Source organism: Macadamia integrifolia, chromosome 6, assembly GCF_013358625.1.
Source record: "Macadamia integrifolia cultivar HAES 741 chromosome 6, SCU_Mint_v3, whole genome shotgun sequence".
NCBI lineage: Eukaryota > Viridiplantae > Streptophyta > Magnoliopsida > Proteales > Proteaceae > Macadamia > Macadamia integrifolia.
The window spans coordinates 3,390,881-3,411,418 of record NC_056562.1 but is presented as its reverse complement, the minus strand read 5'-3'; the positions used below and the strand labels follow the sequence as shown (position 1 = coordinate 3,411,418).

Genomic DNA, 20,538 nt, shown 5'->3' with positions numbered 1-20,538 from the left:
AACCAAAAGGTCCAGTTTTCTGTCACTGACAATTTATAAAATTACTAGTTTTGAGCTGTGTTCTTCATCACGTTCAAAGCCAGAATGAAACCAAGCATTTCAGGAATTATTTAGGAATTTATAATTATTTTGCAAACCAGAAGGGTATGGAAGTGTCCTCAATTCTACCATTGGAACAGACCAAAATGGGATAGATATTTGAAAATATTTGTCTCTAGTTAGTTGGATACCTCCCAATCAAAAGAGCCAAACTTTATCATGGAAAGACCACCAAGAATTTTTCTTGCATCATAGAGCTGACCATAAACACAACAGTAGTCATAAGCCTAGATTCTCCCTACCCCCCACCAATATTCATATTTGGAAAGCCTTATTACTGCAATTAATGTGTTGTGCTCACATGAACATTTCAAGAAGATAGCACACACAAAGTCAGCATATCAACTAAATATCAGACAAAGATATTGGTAGTTGAAAAGGGAAAAATGAAACTAAACATGTAAGGAAACGCTACTGAAGTATTGCTTTCAGAGTCTAGCATATATAAGCCAGAACAAATTCAACAACAACCACGTAAATTAAGGAAATAGGAATTAGATAGCAAACAAAAATTGAGATCTAATTCATTCATTGGCCACAAGAAAGCTTTATCAGTGTAAACACAACATCCATCACTCTATTAGATTAACAAACTTTTATTTCCCTGTTTATGTTGACATCAGAAGAAGTATACAGAGCATCAACCAGACATTGATGGTAGCACCATCCACTTGACACAAGTAGTTCTAGAAAACAACAAACCATACAAGTTTAATATTACAAGTAGTTCCCATCAAAAGAGAACCATAATCCCAACTAAACCTCAAGGTTCCCCAATGCAGCTGGAGAGTTTTCGGTATCTGTGTAGGAAATAGAGATCAGCTTAGACCTATACTTCTCAGCTGCGTCACTCTCTTTCAACTCAACTGCATTTGTGCCGTTTGATTCAGATGGGTGCTTCGAAGCAAGAACTGTATCCGGCATGCACTGTGAGATAGCAATAAGCGACTCACGAGTCAGCTCCTGAGAAACCCCCTTGTCAGGTACTTTGGTGTCCATAAAATTTTGACGTTTTCCTCCTTCAAATTTCAAACCCCATTATTCCCTTTGATAATTAGTTAAAACACAGAGACATGGAACCACGCATTTATGTTAAAAACATACACATGACATACACACGTCTGAGATAGTGAGATGGCAGCAGAACCAGTCATGAAAACAATCCGACGAATGCGAATGTGATGTGCCATGCAAATGCATCTCTGGAATCATAACAAAGTTAATTTGATAACGGACAAATGCAGAATTTCCGTTATTTAATAGTGGAGGCAATGGAAATATCATTTAGGTCATTCAACTCATCTCAAGAACAACAATTGACATTCAAAAAAGTACCAACACACTGTACAACATTCAATTTGCAATATTGAGACTTCAAAAGAACAGGGAAATGGAATCTTGAAAACTTTGGTTTCCTCATTGTGACTAGCTCTTTGAAGTCACGTTTCAGTTTCGAATTTCAGGTTTCCAAACAAGATCCTTTCATTCGTTTCCCATTTCCAAGCTTTAAATGTTGTGTTCACTGTGTGATTGTTGTTTTCCATTTTCATTCGTTTTCTGCATTGTTTTAGGGTTCTTTTTCTACATGATCATACCTGGAATATAAGCATTAAGTAACACAGACCCTAAGTGAATATGCACTGGGCCTATTAAACATGTTCTTGAGATAACAATCGAGCTGTTTGTCATGACAGGGGGAAGTCAAAGCCCAACCATGTTATTGCCATCTACATCAAATGTTATTAACATAACAACAGTGATTCGAGTATGCCCAAATTCCATTAACAACAATAACTACAACTTGAAATCGTAAATAACTACTTAATTCCCATTGCATTATTCTTCTAGGAGATTTCCCAAAAACATATTTCTCTTCTTTCACATCAAGCGTATACTAAAAACTCGATACATGATAGAGATAATGTTCTTTAGTTTAAATTTCAGACGTCACAGAAACAGGAACCAAATCGGTTGATTCTTATAAAACCTTTTTTTTCCATCTTTGTTTGATCCAAATATGTCCAATTTAGCTAAAATTTCTACCGGTTTCACCAACATATACACATATTCAATACATATATAAACTAAATACGCAAATAAATAGATGAACACAGAAAGAAGTAGAAACAGATAAAGGAGATTTTAAGATCGGAATCAAGTAAAAACACAAGAACTAAACCACAAAAACCCTAAACAAAAAATATTGGAAAAAAATCTGAAATAGTAATACTAATAACAGATCGAAAACAAGAACCGATCACTTCCGACAAATCAAAACATGGAAGAAATCTGCTTCAAGAGAAGTAAGAAGAGAAGAAGAGAAGAAGAGAAGAAAAAAAGGGAGAGAGGGAGAGAGAGAGAGAGAGAGAGAGAGAGAATAGTTGAATGGATCGAACCTTGTGTGACTTGCGAGCGAGAAAATTGGCTTTAACTGAGAGCCTCCGAAAATCTTGCCCTCCCGCTTTTAAAGCGTCGCAGCAGATTCGCTGTATAAACCGATGGCGTACACGTTTTGTCGAATTTCTCTGTCGGGAAGTGTGGCCTTGCAATAGCGTAGGGCCAACGGAAGCGGATTTGGCTCTTCTGTAATTAATTGGGTATCTTATTAGTGATATCGGGTTGGGGGACCTAGTGATATGTGACCAGGTCATTTCAGTACAGAAGTGTGGTCTTGCAGTAGCGTATGGCCAGCGGAAGTGGATTTGACTCTCCTCTAATTAATTGGGTATCTTATTAGTGATATCTAGGAGGACCTAGCGATATGTGTTCAGGTCTTGTCAGCATAGAAATGTGGCCTTCCAGTAGTGTAGGGCCAATGGAAGCGGATGTGGCCCTTGTCTAATTAATTGGGTATCTTATTAGTGATATCGAGTTGGGAGGACCTAGGGATATGTGTTTAGGTCCTTTCAGCTCCTAGATCACTAATAGACCCCAAATTAATTAGAGAATATTTTTTCAATGGAAACGCACGTAGAAGCATCAATATAATGCAACCCTACAATCTTGAAAAAAGTCTTTTCTCTCACATAATGAATGGGCAATTGAACAGTCCCTAGTCGCATGGCTATTATGCCAGCATGCAGGCCAATGGAAGGATAGGTATAGACATTGTAGAACACGGGTTAGGGGACAATGTTGTCTTTTCACACCTAACTGTGTTTGGGTGTAGAGGACGTAACCAATGAATTCTTTTCCCCATAATAAATAGGCAAGTGATCGCTATTTAGTCACATGACCAATTTAGATCCATTGGCTGGAGAGAGATCATCAAGATACAAATAGGAGAGAGAAACATGGTCTCTCTCGGGTAGGGCTGTCAATCGTTCGGGTTGGGTCGGTTCGGTTAGGCCTAGCCGGGCTTGACCATTTGAAAACCTTACACTGTGAACGCCCGTTTAAGTAAAAAGGCCTACGTTTAGGGGGCATGGCACGGTTTATAATCGGGCTGCTCGGAGTTGGGCATTATTCGGGCTATCTTAAACGGGCCATAACCGAACCTTAATTGGGCTATAGACCTATTTAAATCTAAATGGAATCTAAATGTGTCTGCCTTAAAATTCTTTTCTTTAGTAGATTGGAGGCCATAATTGTTCAATTTGAACATTAAATCACTATAGTTTTATGCAAAAATAATCATAGTAGAAGGTGATCCAAATCTTTAATAAAGAAGAGAAATGATATGAGATTATTGTTGTTTTTTTAATAAAGGGGGTCAAGGTTGGGCTATACAATGAGTCAGTTCAGGTTGGGCCTACAGTCGGTCGGTTCGATCGAGCACCCGACAGGCTAGCTACCTGCACCGTGAATACCCGTTTAAGCCTGCCACATTTATTAATCGGGCCAGTCTAGATTGGGCCATAAACATGCCAAGCTCAGTTGGACCTATCGATGTGGACTCAGAATTAACATCCCTACTCTCGGGCGACCTTCTGGAGAGGATCTAAATCCTAAGTTGTCTCACACCAGCTTATGGGACCTGCTGGAGCATTAATATGAATGATTTTTTTTTAATAAAGGAAATTGCACTCCTCTCCTTGAACTATGGCTTAATATCAAGTTCCCCCACATATTTTCATATATATTAACACCCTCCCCTGTAGTTTGAAGATGCTTTCAATCGCACCCCTTCTGTTAGATAGCCTTATTAAGTAATGACATCATCATTTAAACATGTCATTTTTTGTTGAAACTACCCTTCCTATATGAATTAAGCCTTAAGTTCTAAAAAGGCTAAACTGAAGATCTTCATCGCGATTGGCCTTTTTCCTTTCTTCATCGCTGCGTTTCCATCTCTCCACCACTCATGGCGTCGCAAACTTTGATTAATCCCACCGACGTTTAGAACCGAGGAAGGCTTCGGGAGGAGCATCGACGTATTCCAATACTGACCGGCGGTTCCTGAATTTGGTGGACCAATTCCAACTTCGTTCTTTCATCTGTACAATGAACAATGTGCAAAGATTACAATAAAAGGCCATGAAAAGGTGTAAAATCAATTTTTTAAAATCTTTTACAGGGGATGTGGATCACCACCCTTGCTTTACATAAAGCAAATCAATGTTTCATCTAAGTGAACCCAAAAGTGCGACCTTCCATGCAGGTTTACACCATCTTTAGTAACTTCAAAACCTTCTCAACTATAGAGGCTCCAAAATCAGGTCGTTGGAGCAATTTCCCCAACACTTTGGACTACCCCAAGTCTCACGATCTATAATCTGATCCGCCGCTGCATAGATACCGAAATCAAGCAAGATAATCCAGCTTCAATTGTCATGGCCGTCAAATCATCCGTCACGAGGCTCAAAAAACGCATCAGTTCGAGTAAGACACCTTCCTTCTTGGCGATCAAAAGTTTAGATTTTGGGTCCACGGCTATGGCTTCCAAAATCAGATTGATGCGATTTTGAAATCCAAGCTTCCCTTCCGAAGGACCAGAAGAATGGAAGACATGAAATCACGGTCGCCCTTCAGGATTAATCTCATGAGCTACTCATCTTTGTAATCCATGAGAATTACGTCCAAAACCCACATGGACTGTTCGAAGATCTTCGTATCGGCGTTATTACCCAGAATGCCAACTATGGTTGAAACGATACCATCTGTCTCGGCAAGGAACTTACGGTTATCATCGGATTCTCTTGCAAAATCGATGATCTTGGACAAAGAACCAAAGCAATCCCCTGAGGTTAAGTGGTCATGGTCGTTATCGACCTAGTGGTGGCTTGGTTGAAGATGGGTTTTCCTACAAACGGAAATTCAAAGTGAGGAGTTACGAAGTTGGCCCTAATAAGAACTCTACAATAGGAGCCATTGCCATACTCTTATAGGTGAACTTTTTATGAATTTTAAGGTTTCCGATGCCTTGTGTGTCACTTTTTTTGGAACAAGCAACAAAGGTAGAAGAGGATTGGACCGCATTTGATTTAGGTGTTGAGACTGGTTTCAAAGGAAGATGTTTGTGATGGCGTCAGTGGTGGTGGTGATGGCAGCAGAGCAGTAGGGCAGCAGAGGAGGAATAGAAGAGGGTATAAAGAGAAAGGGAGAGGCAGAGTTGTGCAAGATGGTCAGGAAACCCTAGTAGAAGAGGCTGCTGATGATTGACTAATGATGCCTTTGTTTGTGTCTTTTGTGGCGGCACCACCAGATATAGTGGTAGTGGTGGTGGTTGTTGCTGTTGAAAATCCATATGAGCTGATCCTGCACAAATACAGAAGGCAGAGGCTCGGATGTTTATCCAGGGTTAGTCCTTCGACATCCAAGTTGGAGATCAGCCGCACAACTTTTCACAAGGGTAATGGTGTGGGTTTTTCTGTTTACCTTTTTTCCTCTGCTCGGGCCTCTCTTATAGTCCTTACGGTTTAGGATTTCTCTTTTCCTTGGAGGAGTCCTCAGGTCCGCCTCCTTTCCTATTCGAGTCCTACTCGGATACGTCTTATCCCCTTCGTGGAGAATATTCTCTTCACGCGGTTGACGCAGTCAGACTCCTTGCAGCCTCTATCAGGTGAGCGACACGTGTCATTTCCGTAGATACCACGTGTCCTTATCTTATTGGGCAATCAATTTGGTTGTATCAGTAGCCCCCTTACTCTCACCAGGAGGCTCTTCCTGTGGGACGAATCAAGTTTTTCGTCGTTTTCTCTCATTCATGCGTCCCTTAGGCCTTATTCCTTCTGCTCCGGCTTTAGTTTTGCTTGCGACCAGGACCTTTGGTCAGGCCAGCTTGGCCTTTGCATGAGCCCACAACCGAGGTGGTGACCTTCGGTCAGGTCTGCTCGGCTGCGACCTGAGCCCCCCAACCGAGGAAAGGACCTTCGGTCAGGTCCGCTCAACCTTTGCTCGAGCTCCCAACCAAGGTTGTGACCTTCAGTCAGGTCAGCTCGGCCTTAGCCGGAGTACCTCACCGAGGTGGTGACCTTCGGTCAGGTCTGCTCGGCCTTTACCTGAGCTCCCAACCGAGGTAAGGACCTTCGGTCAGGTCCGCTCGGCCTTTGCCTGAGCTCCCAACCAAGGTAAGGACCTTCGGTTAGGTCTATTCGACTTTTGTCGGAGGCCCCTACCGAGGTTGTGACCTTTGGTTAGGTCAGCTCGGCCTTAGCCAGAGCCCCCAACCGAGGTAAGGACTTTCAGTCAGGTCTGCTCGGCCTCTGCCTGAACTCACAACCGAGGTAAGGACCTTCAGTAAGGTCCACTCGGCCTTTGCCTGAGCTCACAACCGACGTAAGGACCTTCGAATAGGTCTGCTCAGCTTTTACCAGAGCCCCTACCGAGGTTGTGATCTTCGGTCTGTTTAGCTCGGCCTTAGTCAGAGCCCCCAATAGAGGTAAGGACCTTCGGTTAGGTCCGCTCGGCCTTTGCCCGAGCTCCCAATCGAGGTAAGGACCTTCGGTTAGGTTCGCTCGACTTTTACCGGAGCTCCCTACCGAGGTTGTGACCTTCGGTCAGGTCAGCTCGGCCTTAGCCAAAGCACCCAACCGAGGTGGCGACCTTCATTCAGGTCTGCTCGGCCTTTGCCTGAGCTCTCAACCGAGGTAAGGACCCTCGGTCAGGTCTGCTCAGTCTTTTCCTGAGCTCCCAACCGAGGTAAGGACCTTCGGTTAGGTCCGCTCGATTTTTTTCGGAGCCCCCTACCGAGGTTGTGACCTTCGGTCAAGTTAGCTCGGCCTTAGCCAGAGCCCCCAACCGAGGTAAGGACCTTCGGTCAGGTCCGCTCGACCTTTGCCTGAACTCCCAACCGAGGTAAAGACCTTCGGTCAGGTCTGCTCAGTCTTCGCCCGAGCTCCCAACCGAGGTAAGGACCTTCGGTGAGGTCCGCTCAGCTTTTACCGGAGCTCCCTACCGAGGTTGTGACCTTCGATCAGGTCAAGTCAGGTCAGCTCGGCCTTTTTCAGAGCACCCAACCGAGGTGGTGACCTTCGGTCATGTCTGCTCGGCCTTTGCCTGAGCTCCCAACCGAGGTAAAGACCTTCGGTTAGGTCTGCTCGGCTTTTGCTGAAGCTCTCTATCGAGGTTGTGGCCTTCGATCAGGTTAGCTTGGCCTTATCCAGAGCACCCAACCGAGGTGGGACCTTCAGTCAGGTCTACTCGGCCTTGACCTGAGCTCCCAACCGAGGTAAGGACCTTAGGTTAGGTCCACTCGGATTTTACCGGAGCCCCCTGCTGAGGTTGTGACCTTCGATCAGGTCAGCTCGACCTTAGCCAGAGCTCCCAACCGAGGTAAGGACCTTCGGTTAGGTCCATTCGCCCTCTGCTTAAACTCCCAACCGAGTTAAAGACCTTCGATTAGGTCCGCTCGGCCTTTTGCCTGAGCTCCCAACCGAGGTAAGGACCTTCGATTAGGTTCGCTCGACTTTTGTCGGAGCCCTTTGCCGAGGTTGTGACCTTCGGTTAGGTCCGCTCAGCCTCTGCCTGAACTCCCAACCGAGGTAAGGACCTTCGGTTAGGTCTGCTTGGCCTTTGCCTGAGCTCCCAACCGAGGTAAGGACCTCCGGTTAGGTCAGCTCAGATTTTTCTCCCTACTGAGGTTAGGACCTTCGGTCAGGTCAGCTCGGCCTTAGCCAAAGCACCCAACCGAGGTGGTGACCTTCGATCAAGTCTGCTCGACCTTTGCTTGAGCTCCCAACCGAGGTAAGGACCTTCGGTTAGGTCCGCTCAGCTTTTGTCGGAGCTCCCTACAGAGATTGTGACCTTCGGTCAGGTCAGCTCGACTTTAGCCAGAGCACCCAACCGTGGTGGGACCTTTGGTCAGGTCTGCTCGGCCTTTGCCTGAGCTCCCAACCTAGGTAAGGACCTTCGGTCAAGTCCCCTTGCCCCTTTACCTGATCTCCCAACCGAGGTAAGGACCCTCGGTCAGGTCCTCTTGGCATTTTCCTGAGCTCCCAATCGAGGTAAGGACCTTCGGTTAGGTCTGCTCGGCTTTTTCCAGAGCCCCCTGTCGAGGTTGTGACCTTCGGTCAAGTTAACTCGGCCTTAGCCAGAGCCCCCATCCGAGGTAAGGACCTTTGATCAGGTCCGCTCGCCTTCTGCCTGAACTCCCAATCGAGGTAAGGACCTTTGGTCAGATCCGCTCGGCCTTTGCCTGAGCTCCCAGCCGAGGTGGTGACCTTCTGTCAGGTCAGCTTGGCCTTAGCCAGAGTTCCCAGTCGAGGGGGTGACCTTCGGTCAGGTCTACTCGGCCTTGGTCTGAGCTCCCAACCAAGGTGGTGACCTTCGGTCAGGTCAGCTCGGCCTTAGTCAAAGTTCCCACCTGAACAAGTAGGATTTTCACCAAGTGCTGTTTCCCTTCAGCTCTGGCCGAGGGGTCTTTATCGTTTTCTTCTACATTATAGTACTGAATCCGGTGGGTTACGGCCCCTACCTCCATCGGAAGTACAGCTTCGGTGCCATAAGTTAAAATGAAGGGTGTTTCTCCGGTGGTCGATCTCTCAGTTGTGCGGAAAGCTCAGAGGATGTTGTACAACTCATCTGCCCATAACCCTTTGGCATCATCCAGTCTCTTCTTTATTCCTTGGAGCAGGGTACGGTTGTTTACCTCTGTCAGCCCGTTGGTCGATGGATAACCGATAGACGTTTTCCTGTGGTCAATGCCGAGGGCATCACAAAACAAGCCAAAAGTTGGATTGGCGAACTGAGTTCCATTATCCGTTACCACCACCCGAGGGATTCCAAATCGGTAGACTACCTCCCTCTGGAAGAAGTTCCTTACATTCTTTTTGGATATCGTCGCCAGTGCTTCGGCCTCTTCCCATTTTGTGAAGTAGTCTACCGCCACCACCACAAATTTCCTTTGCCTCGTGGCCAGGGGAAGGGGCCCAAGATGTCCATTCCCCACATGGCAAATGGTATTGGGCTTGATAGGGATGAGAGCTCAGTAGAGTGTTGCCTGAGGACAGGGGCGAACATCTGGCACTTGACGCACTTCCTGACTAATGATTCTGCGCCTTCCTCATTATCGGCCAGAACAAGCCCTGCCTCAGCACTTTATGTGCTAAGGCCCGGGCTCCCAGGTGTTGGCCACATATCCCTTCATACACTTCTTGGAGCGCGTATTCTCCATCGGTGAGGTTCAGGCACTTGAGGTACGGCACGGTGAACTCTATTTTATACAGCATCTCGTCCTTCAAAAGGAAGCATGCTGACCTCATTCGTACTTTTCTTGCCTCATCCCTATTCTCGGGGAGTGTTCCTTCATTTAGGTATTCAGTTATGGCATCCATCCAGCTATGGCCGTGTTCACCTACGGGTAATACCTCTTGGGGTCTTTCGGTACTTGGCTATGGTAGCACTTCAAAATACACCGATCGTCCAAGGTTTGTGAAGTTAGAGGTGGCCAACTGCGATAGTACGTCTGCACTAGCATTCTCTTCTCGTGGCACCTGCCTCACATCGAATTCCTTGAAGGTTGTTTGTCACACCCCATTCTCACAGAACCGGGCCAGTGACCGGGTTAACACCGGTTAACCCAAACCTTCCAGGATCATCAGATATTGTATTCCACCACAGCATACACACAACTAATATAAACTCATCAGATCAGCGGAAGACTAAGTTTTACCTGTGAATAATCCCATAATACTTGATACCCGAATTGTGATATAATAATTATATACATGTGGGCCCGAAGGCATGATATTTACACAATAAAAGTACAATTCATATATCAAGTATGTAAAGGAAATCATCAAAATAATCAAAGTACACAGATCGGCTCGGCAACAAAGGCTAGAGCTCAGCTCGGCATCAAGGGATGAGCCCAGCTCGGCATCACATAGTAAAGCTCAGCTCAGCCTCAAAAGTGGAGCTCAGCACGGCCTCAAAGGTGGAGCTCAGCTCGGCCTCAGAACTGCTGTCCCGCAGCACAACTCTCGCACGAGCAGTCAGTGTCGTGCTCTAACTCCTTAGGGGTCCACCAGTCCTCTTCAGAAAACTCGATTGTGGGACCCACCCCGTGCTCCTTAGATGTATGACCTGCAAAATCATCTAAAAAGGGGTGTACACGTGGGATGAGCTCACTAGCTCAGTAAGTAGAAAGATGGACCACACAGCAGTCCACACATCAAACCACAATCATATGCACTATATGCGATGCTATACATTTTAAATCACATCCACCTAAGCAACATTACTAAGTCCTTGGTTTTAGTGCTGCTAAAGCCACAGTGCGCGTATACTCCGGGTACGAGCCGTGAACTCCCTCCCGCGATATGCCCATAGGGCTGTCGGAGAAGGCCCACCGTGAGTACTCAGAAAAGTAAAGACAATGTCGTCCACCGGCTCTCAACAGAATTGTAAATGACTGAAAATAAAGGTGCTGACTCCAGCAATTTAAAAGCAGTACGATTGGCCCTCTTGAATGTACCACTGGGGTTGTCGGCTGTCCTACATGACCCGCCGGGCGTTATATCTAACCGCCACAGTGACCCGACGACCGTGACCACTGCTTCCCCCCAAATGAAAACCCAACACCTTAACCCCTGTTGGGAAGGGTCGTAGCATGGGATGGTGAAAATCCTAATACCGCATGCTCCTATATGACAATAGTACGATTGCATAGTGCCTCCGTGTCCCATTCCACGGGCCACCAATGCACTCGTTTTCAAGCCGACTACGGCATCTAGTCTATCAATGCATCATGCACTATGATGTCCACATTCAACATATAAACATCTCATTCAATTGGCATTTAGAAAGTAAACATAACACCTATGCATAACAATGTGAGGAATGACTAATCTACATATCATATTCATGATGGCATGACTAGACTAGATATAATTAAATGAATGCCAAACAATGCCTTGAAATAAGGCCAAACATCCTCTCCCCACTTACTTGTAGCGTACAAGGATTCTCGTTCGGTACGGGTGAGATCTGGTGCGAATCGGGTAGGATTTGGTGAACCTAACATAATTAAGCGGGGGTTAGTACTTCACCATTTGGAATCAAAATCAACAAGATTCGATGAGAAAATCATGTTTAGAACGTCAAAATAAGGTCACACGTCCGATTTGGGTTCAATCGGACGTAAGGATCACCTTCGGGGCCACACGGGTGGGTCAGACAAGTGGGTTGTCTGGCCCACCGGTCCTACCCACTGGTCTGGATCGGCGGGTAGGGGCCCGCCAGTAGGGCCCACCGGTTCCACCCGTCGGTTGGGCTAGGGGCCCCTGCTAGGACCGACGGGTAGGGTGGCCCGTCGGTTGGGCCCGCCGGTTGTGCCCGAAGGCCCCCCTGCCCTCAGGTGGATGCCCACAGGCGGGTAGGGGCCCACCGGTTGCACCCACCGGTCTTGGCGGGAAAACCACCGTTTTTTCCCAACTTCCTCCATTCTTTGGGGATTCAAATGGGGGTTTTTCCCAATCCATTCTTCACACCTTCAAGGTCTTATAGGATGGTTCTAACCTAGATCTAGGTTAGATTCAAGGAATGGGAAACCATCTTACCTTCTTTGCTCAAGAACAACTTCAAACCCTCCAAATTACTTCAAACCCACAATGCTTCTTCCACCTTGTCAATATCTCTTCAAATCCTTCAAGATCAACACATAAATCATCCATTAAACCTTAGATTCATCATTTCAAAGGGGATTTACAATATCTCAAGAAACCCTACTCGAATCAAGGGTTTAAGCTTGGGTATGGTGAATGTTCAAAGAATCCGACTTTGCTTACCTCCAAATGTAGATCTAGAGTTGAAGATCACTCTTCCGGCGTCGGAATGGGAAGATCAAGCTTCGGCGCCGCTGAAATCCCTCTTTTCTTCCTCTTCCTTCTCTTCCTTTCTTCTTCCCTTTCTTTTCTCTCTCCTCTTTACTCTTCTCACCAACGTACGGGGTCATAAATGAAAAGAAAATAAAGTCATAAATGCTATATATATAATTCCTAAATAAGTGAATAGTGCACATGGATGGGTCACTCAGGTGGGTGGGTGCACCCACCTGTCCGCCCACCTGAGGGCCAAAACTTGGGATTTTGACAGAGTTCGGGCCTCGGCACGAACCCCACCCCTGGCACATGATGTAGTATACGTATATACCTTAATATACAGCTACAATACCTATTTTATCCGTACATGGCCTTATGGTAGGTGCATGTACACGGCTTGGGCACTCCTGTCTCTTCTGGCACTGGCTCTGACTTGTCGGGCCAGCCGGTGTTTAGGGTCACCCTTGCCATCATAGCCCATAAGGAACCCGCTCTAACTCCCTCTAGTTCGGTTCCTGCATGGTTAAACCGATTCAACCGCGAAATCATACCGGGTTTAAGAAGCAGGGTATTACAATATTAGTTTCTGGGTTCTTTCCACGTTCGACTCTGGTGTTCTTCCCTACATCTTAGGAGGATCCTTGATACTAGGCTCCCCTTAGGATTCTGTTCTCCACCCGTGTGCCGGTGGCTATCAAGGCATCAAAAGTTTGTAGATGTTGGCAGTAAAGAACATCATAATAAGGCTTTGGTAAATAATCTATCAACATCTCCACTTGCTCTGCTTCCGAAGGTCGATCTGCCATCTTAGCGGCATTATCTCTAAACCTCATCAAGAAGGCAATGAATCCTTCTCAAGGCTGCTGCCTCAATGTCTCAAGCTCTCATCGCCTCATAGCCACCTCAATATTGTATGAGTACTATTTGGTAAAGGCTTTTTACCATTGTTGCCCAATTCTGATTTTGGGATGACTCCAATTGTGTGAGCCACCTTAGTGCTGGTCCTGATAAAGTTAGCATGAAGGCTTGCCCCACCTAGTTATCTACAAGTTGCCACAACTTGGCGATGCTAAGGAAAACTTTGAGATGAGCCTTGGGGTCTCCTGACCCATCAAACCTGTCGGTCTGCCCCTTGAATTTTTTAGAAATTCTTACCCCGGAGAAGAAACTCATTTCCTTTTAATCCACTGTTTGACTTTCCGAGCTTTTTCCCGCTCGAATCATGTTCTCCAACTTCTCTAACTGCTCTTTGAGTTTCCTTTCTTTCTCCGTCTTTGGAGGCTTAATGCAGACGTTTGCTACAAATTCCTCTTCCTCATCCTTAATTATTACCCTAGTAGGAGGGACCCTGGAGTAGGTTCCCTATTGACTATTTGGACGGTGAGGTTCCTCTTTGGCTGGTTGGCTTGAGCTTGCTCTGGTTCTCCTGAGTCAACTCAAGAAGAGTTCCCATGATTACCTGCAGCTCCATTATGTTCCACATCTCCCGTAGCCGGTGCCGGCTCATTCCTAGGATCAACTCTGGGAGGGTTCTGAAGTGCATACAATATTTGATCTATCCCTCTCTTGACTTCATCCATTTCTATTTGCAAGGTCTCCACGGGATGAACCCAGGCTTGTGCAGGTGATTCAGAGTCGTGTGGATCCATACTAACTGGGCTATAATCACTTGGTGGTAAATAGTCTCAAGGAGACGATGGAGGTGACACTGGACTTAGGCGAGTCAACAGATTACCCTGACGTGTCCAAAGGGACCACAGAGAATAATTGAGGTGTGGAATTGTGCCTGAACCAAAAGTTTATTTTAAGATTCTTAAATTCCCAACCCCTTGTTCACACATTCACTAATCAACAACCAATGATCCATCCAAAGTTAGTCCGCTTAATGATAGGGGATGGATAGGGTTCGATGCCCTTGGTCCACCCAATGTCATAAGCGGGAGATTCATACAAATGATTTGTCGAGAATATTCCCATAAGACATTCCATGTAATAAAGTCATGCTTTCCTTATTCTTTTTCCCACTAGGTGGCCTTCCCCCTGATTTTCTCGGGACTTCTCAAGACTTGACGTGACTTTGATGGGATTGCCCCCGAGTCACGTATTTGGACTTTTTTCTTGAGGAGGGACAACTTCTATCCGAAACCCACTTAAGAAAGCAATTCTTTACGATGGGAATATAATGTAGAAATGTTCCTTTTCAAGATCGTAAACAAGTTCTATAGTTAGCTTGTGGCACTCCTAGCTTCTTCATTTATTTTCTACATGATGCGAGCTTGCGATGGATGCAATAGGACTAACAAGGCTTCCTTGACAGGATTTATATATACAAGGTACATGATCCTTTTGATATACCCATAGGTACGAGATCAAAGGGGTGACTTCCTTTCCCATTAGTCGGGACTACACACGAGGTTAAGCAATTGGCCACGGGGTGGTGGAACCGTGAGTGATTGTGTGCAAAAGTGTAATGTAGGGTAACCATCATTCGATCTCAGAATGCCATAAAGTACACGGACCTCCTTGAGGGTGCTGGCATAATTACAGTTATCCTCACCGTTTGACGACACATCTGATCTTAGAATGTCATAAAGTGCGCGGACCTCCCCGAGGGTGCTGGCACAATTACAACATCCTTGCCGTTTGATGATACCTTCCACTCTTGTATAAGAAGTGGGTATCGTTTGCTCTCAGAGTACTGTCCATGACATACAATGACCTCCCAGAGGGTGCGGGCATGATAGGGAGTCCCTCGCCAAATTTCACTTCGAGCACTATGCATGATGTGGTTAGTGAATACAATTACAAACATAGAGTTAGCCAAACACGTTTTCAGACAAATGTGGTGGAAAATGTTCTTGCATTTAAAGGTAGCATCTAGTATTGGAAGCTTGATAGTTATCCCTAGTGGAGTCGCCATTGTGAGGGTAGCGGCCGGAGATGACCTGTTGTCTCTCTTCCCTTGGAGGGAAAAGGACTTGCATCCCATCCTCTCTCCTCTCTCTTTCTTTTTCATATGAGGGGAGGGGTTCATGTCATATGTGCTTTGCTTGTGGGCCCCACACAATCGTATTGCCTCTCGGAGATATGTGGAGGCCTATTTCACAAGAGTGTGAAATTCATCATTTGAGATGGGGGTTTGATGATGGTCCAATATGGGGATCAGGATTATACAAATGGAGTTTGGAGCCGCCACCTAGGGTTATAGGCCTAGGACCTAGGGGTGGGCCCGATTCCTGAGAAAAGGACCCAAAAGGTTGTCTAGTCCAAAGATTTAGGGTAAATGTCAAGTTATAGAATTAGGAAGGTATTAGGCACCCAATTTGCCCAGTTCAACCGGTCTTCCTACTAGATGCTAAAGATCGAACATTTTCCACAGTTATTCCTATTCCACATGCATGGCTAGGTTATCACACGTATGCACATTGACTGAATTTAAACTACTATATACACTAAAATAAGGTCTATATAAAGTCTACATTATGACAAGTTGGTTGAGAAATTATACTTGAACTTAACCCCTGTTTTGGGTCAAGAGGGGTGGGCCTCTGATTAGTACCAGCTCGGACTGTTTTCCATGCTTCTCTTGGCTCAGGGGAAGATGGTCTTGACCTCCAACTCCCTTCCTTGAGAGATGCTGATTGTGATGGTATTCGGATAGGGTTCTGGTTAGGAACGTTTACTTTTGGGTTTGGATTCGGATAGAGCTTCGGCTAGGGAAGGCTATTTCTGGGTTTAGGATGAGGTGGCACTTCAGCAGATCTTTCACTGAGAATAGGCTAGGGAGGCCAGGTTGAGGTGGTACTCTGACAAAGCTTCCGCCAGGGATAGGCTAGGGGAGGGCTAGGTTGAGGTGGCACTTCGATAGAGCTTCCACTGGGAATGGCTATTTCTGAAAAGATTTTGGGGGCACTCGAACAGGGCTTCCACTAGGGAATATTATTTTTGGAAAGAACGGATTGACCTAAAAATGGATTGAAGATCTCCAAAGTCTCAAAAAACACTTTGAAGATCCGAATAGAGTTCTGGATCTTGACAAAGATCTCTTCGTAGACCAGAAGAACCTCAAAGGGGGGTTTCTACTTTGGATAAAACTCAAGAACACTCAAAGGAGGGGGTTAAAGAACATACTACTTTTGGAAAAAAACTTGATTGAACTCAGAACTTGGATTGAAGAACTTCAAAGTCCCGAAGAACACTTCAAAGATCCAAACAAGATTTTGGATCTTGACGAAGATCGCTCCAAAGACCTGAAGAAAATCAAGATGGGGAGGGGAGGAAAGTTTCACTACAGTAGAGTGAGGTGGGATTTTTTGTGTGTGAAATCCACAGGAGGGGGAGGGGTATTTATAGATTTTTTCTACCAATGGGAAAGAGGAAACATCTTTATCCAACGGACGAAAGGGGGTTTTTTGCCTCAAGTGGGTGAAGCGAGCTTCTATCCAATGGACAAAAGGGGTTTTTGGACTAAAATGGGTGAAACGGACTTTTATACAATAGCTAGAAAGGGGTTTTTTGGGACAGAGAATCCTTAGTAAGAAAGGGGTTTTTTGGTCTTGAGTGGGTGAAGAGGGAATTTCTTCACCCATTGGGTCAGGGGAATATCAATCCCGGCCATTGATGACGGCACGTGAGACTAGGCCGAAGTGCACGGGGCATGGTCAGTATGGGAGGGCAAGCAATGTGGGCAATGTCATGGGTATGCGGCGCATGGCACATGGGTAGTGGTATATGGGTGTGAGCTGGGCACATAGGTGGGCACAAATTGGGCACAGAGGGGGTGCGGGCAGTATGGCATAGGTGGTTAAAAAATGGTTTGGCAGCATGGCACAGGTGGGCACAAGCTGGACAAGCAGTATGGCACAGGTGGGCACAGGTCTGGGAAGAAAATAGTGCACGCATGCATAGGCTGGCCTACTGGGGCACGTGGGTATGCAAGGCAGGCTTGGCTAGGCTAGTGTGCAAGACATGCACATAAAAACTATGATTTTCTAAGGAAGATTGCAGGAGATCCAACTAATCCAATTTTGACGTGCCATATATCGTCGAAATTGTATTTTCGAGTACTATCCCTCTATGTGGTCATCTCGGCCAGATTCCTTCGTATATAAAAAAATCAAAATTGGACCCTCTTCTCTCCTGTTTGAGGGTTTCTAGGGTTTCAGGTAGGGGAGTGTTTTTTGGGTTATCTGGGTTAGTAGGGAATGAATTTTAGGGTGTTTGGGGTAGGTAGAGGATTTTTTCAAGTTTCCAACAGGACTGTCCATGTGGGCGGCATACGTGTGGGAAAGTGTAATTGTTCGGGGATGATCGCAGGAGATATGTCGATCTGATTTTAACGTGCCTTATATCATCGAAATCGTATTCCCGAGCACTATCCATCTATGCAGTCATCTTGACTAGATTCCTTCATATATAGAAAGTCAAAATTGGACCTTCTTCTCTCCCGTGCAGGGGTTTCCCCAATTTTAGGTTGGGGAATGTTTTTGGATTTTCTTAGTCCATCATCTTTGTTGATTAGAAGTTAGAAGTTGCATCCAAGATCCACATTTCATCATAGTCGGAGGAAGGTGACAAAATTGGGTGTCTATAGTTTCATACGTTAGAAATCTCCAAAGCTTTTTATTCAAGTATCAGGAGTTCTCTAGTTAGCATATTAATTTGAACAAAAACAAGTTATTTTTTGGAAAGGTGGCTCCGCACAGAAAACAGTACATCTCTAATCTCTTAGGAATTCCTTCTTCTAAACTTCTAACAAAATACTTGGGTGTTGAGATTAAAGGAAGGGTTTCTCAGAAGCACTTGCTGCCTATGGTGGATAGAATCAAGACTAAGCTTGCGGGTTGGAAGGAAAAACTTCTTTCCCTTGCAGGAAGAGTGGAATTAGTCAAATCAGTTATTTCTAGCCTTCCTATCCATAACTTTGCAGTATATTGGTAGCCTTAATCTTCCATTAACACTGTAGAGTGATGGATGAGGAATTTTATCTGGTCTGGTGATATTGAGAAGCAAAAGAAGATTGTGGTCAAATGGGATAGCATATGCAAGCCTAAGTATGAGGGTGGTCTAGGAATCAGGCAAATGCAAGATGTCAATAAAGCCTGCCTATGTAAGCTTGCCTAAAAAATCAAGCATGAAGACTCCAACATGAGTAAATTTTTCAGGGCTAGATTTGTAAATGCAGATGGCACTCTAAAACTCAGCTATAAGTCTTCCTCAATTTTTTTCAGGGATGAAGAAGGTATGGCATTTTATTTCAGACTTTGAAAGGTGGTCAGTAGGGGATGGAAAGAATATTAATTTCTAGGTTGTTAGATGGATAGATGGAAGGTCTCTTGCTAAGAATTCAAACTTGAATTTGGCTCTTTTCAAAGATATGAATATAAAAGTCGCTGACTTCATTATTGATAATAGGTGGAGCTTCCCTCATTTGACCTACCTATTTTTAAAAGAGTCTTTTATCAAAGCTTCCCATATTCATGTATCCGATTCTGTTGACGTGTGTCACTGGATGCTAGCCCCCTCGGGTGCCTTCTCTATTTGTTCAGCTTGGGAGGAAATAAGGAAAGACAACCGCAAGGTGTCTTGGTTTTTCTTGGTCTGGAAGTCCAAACTTCAACCTCGCCAAGCAGCCTTTGGTTGGCAATTTGCTCACAAAAAATTGTCTACGGATGATGAGGCTTCTAAGTATGGAGTTCAGATGTCTTCGAAGTGTGATCTCTGTGGTTTAGCAGAAGAATCTAGAATCCATCTTTTCTAAATTGCAGTTATGCCTCCTTTCTTTGGCAAAATTTTTGTGATCTTTTTGGCTTCCATCGGCCTTCTTTCTTCAAGATTGAAGATCTTTTCTTATAGTGGAAAAGGAAAGCAAATCAGGTCTCATTCAAAGGGGTTTGGGACTGTGGGGTGGTTCTTATTCCCTATTTCCTATGGATGGAAAGAAATGCAAGACGCCATGATGGAATGGCTCATCTTCGTGAGCAATGTTTCTCTATTATTCAAGGTGAACTCAGATCTCTTTCTTTAGTTTATACAGGGAAAATCCTCTCCATTTCAGATTTTTTATGTGCCAGGCGGATTGGCATTTCTAGATTTCTTGGAAAGCAAAGAGATCCTATGGAAGTCTATTGGTGCCCCCCTCAATCAGGATGGACCAAACTAAACAGTGATGGATGCTCCCTTGGAAACCCTAGTCAGGCTGGTATTGGAGGTGTCTTTAGAAATAATGAAGCGGAGGTCATCTTAAACTTCAGGAAAGCAATCGGGGTGAAAACAAATTTTGAAGCAGAATTTCCTGTAGTGATTTCTGGGATCAAGTACGCAAGAGCTTGGGAATTTCAGAATCTTTAGATAGAAATTAACCCTGTGGCTATGGTGACTCTCCTCTCTAGAGGCTTAGTCCCATGGTTTGTCTTTCAAAGATGGAGGGGGCTGCAATCATATTTGTCTTCCATAGTTTGGAAGATCTCTCACTATTTTCATGAGGCGAACATCATCTTAGATTTCTTAGTGAACTCAGCTACAAGACATGATACTTCAGACCCTGTGGTTCTCTGGCCGCATTTGACGATTTTGGACCTTGAGCAAGATGCAAATTTGCATCCTCACTATAGATTCATGTAATCCTTTTGGGTTGGTCTTCTTGTTGGCTTTCCCCTGCTGATGGCAATGCCAAAGGTGGGGGTTTAGTCTTAAGATTTTCTTCCATCTTTTTGAGTTTGGTCTCTTTGTACTATATTTTTTCTATTAATTCAATTTTTGGATCTCTTAGCGAAAGAAAAAAGCCACTGAATTCAAATTTGTGTCCAATCAACTAAAAATATTCTTTTGATATACTCTCATAGAGTAATGGATTCTATTTTGGGTGTCTCTTTTGATACAATCAAACATTGTGTCCAATACACTAATATATAGTCAAGGTGACATCAAACTTTGGTGCAATAAAATTCACAATGCATGACTGCATTGATAAGGATCCTTGATCAGGTCAAGGAACTAAACATACACTATTAACAAGAATTTCATTCCAAGCTGAGCAATAGTTAATACATGTGAAATTCTTGTATGACTTAGTTTAATGTATAATCGCATTTGTGTAATAGAATCTTCATTCCTAAGAACACAATGTGTTAACCATAAGGATAAAGTGCCTAGTCCTATCCCCAGTCATGAAAGAGTTTATGTTAAAACCTAAGGATGACCAAAGCCCATTTTACGTCACACTTAATAAAAAAATTAG

General features: G+C 44.8%; 1 long non-coding RNA gene across 1 annotated transcript; it reads right to left on the bottom strand.

Annotated features, from left to right (window-relative positions):
• Positions 1-656: 656 nt before the first annotated feature.
• Positions 657-2,664, bottom strand: LOC122081326. The gene is made up of 2 exons (XR_006141065.1): positions 2,496-2,664; positions 657-1,118 (listed from the first exon to the last, which is right to left on the bottom strand). It is a non-coding gene; the product is annotated as an uncharacterized LOC122081326 (long non-coding RNA).
• Between the last annotated feature and the right edge of the window lie 17,874 nt (positions 2,665-20,538).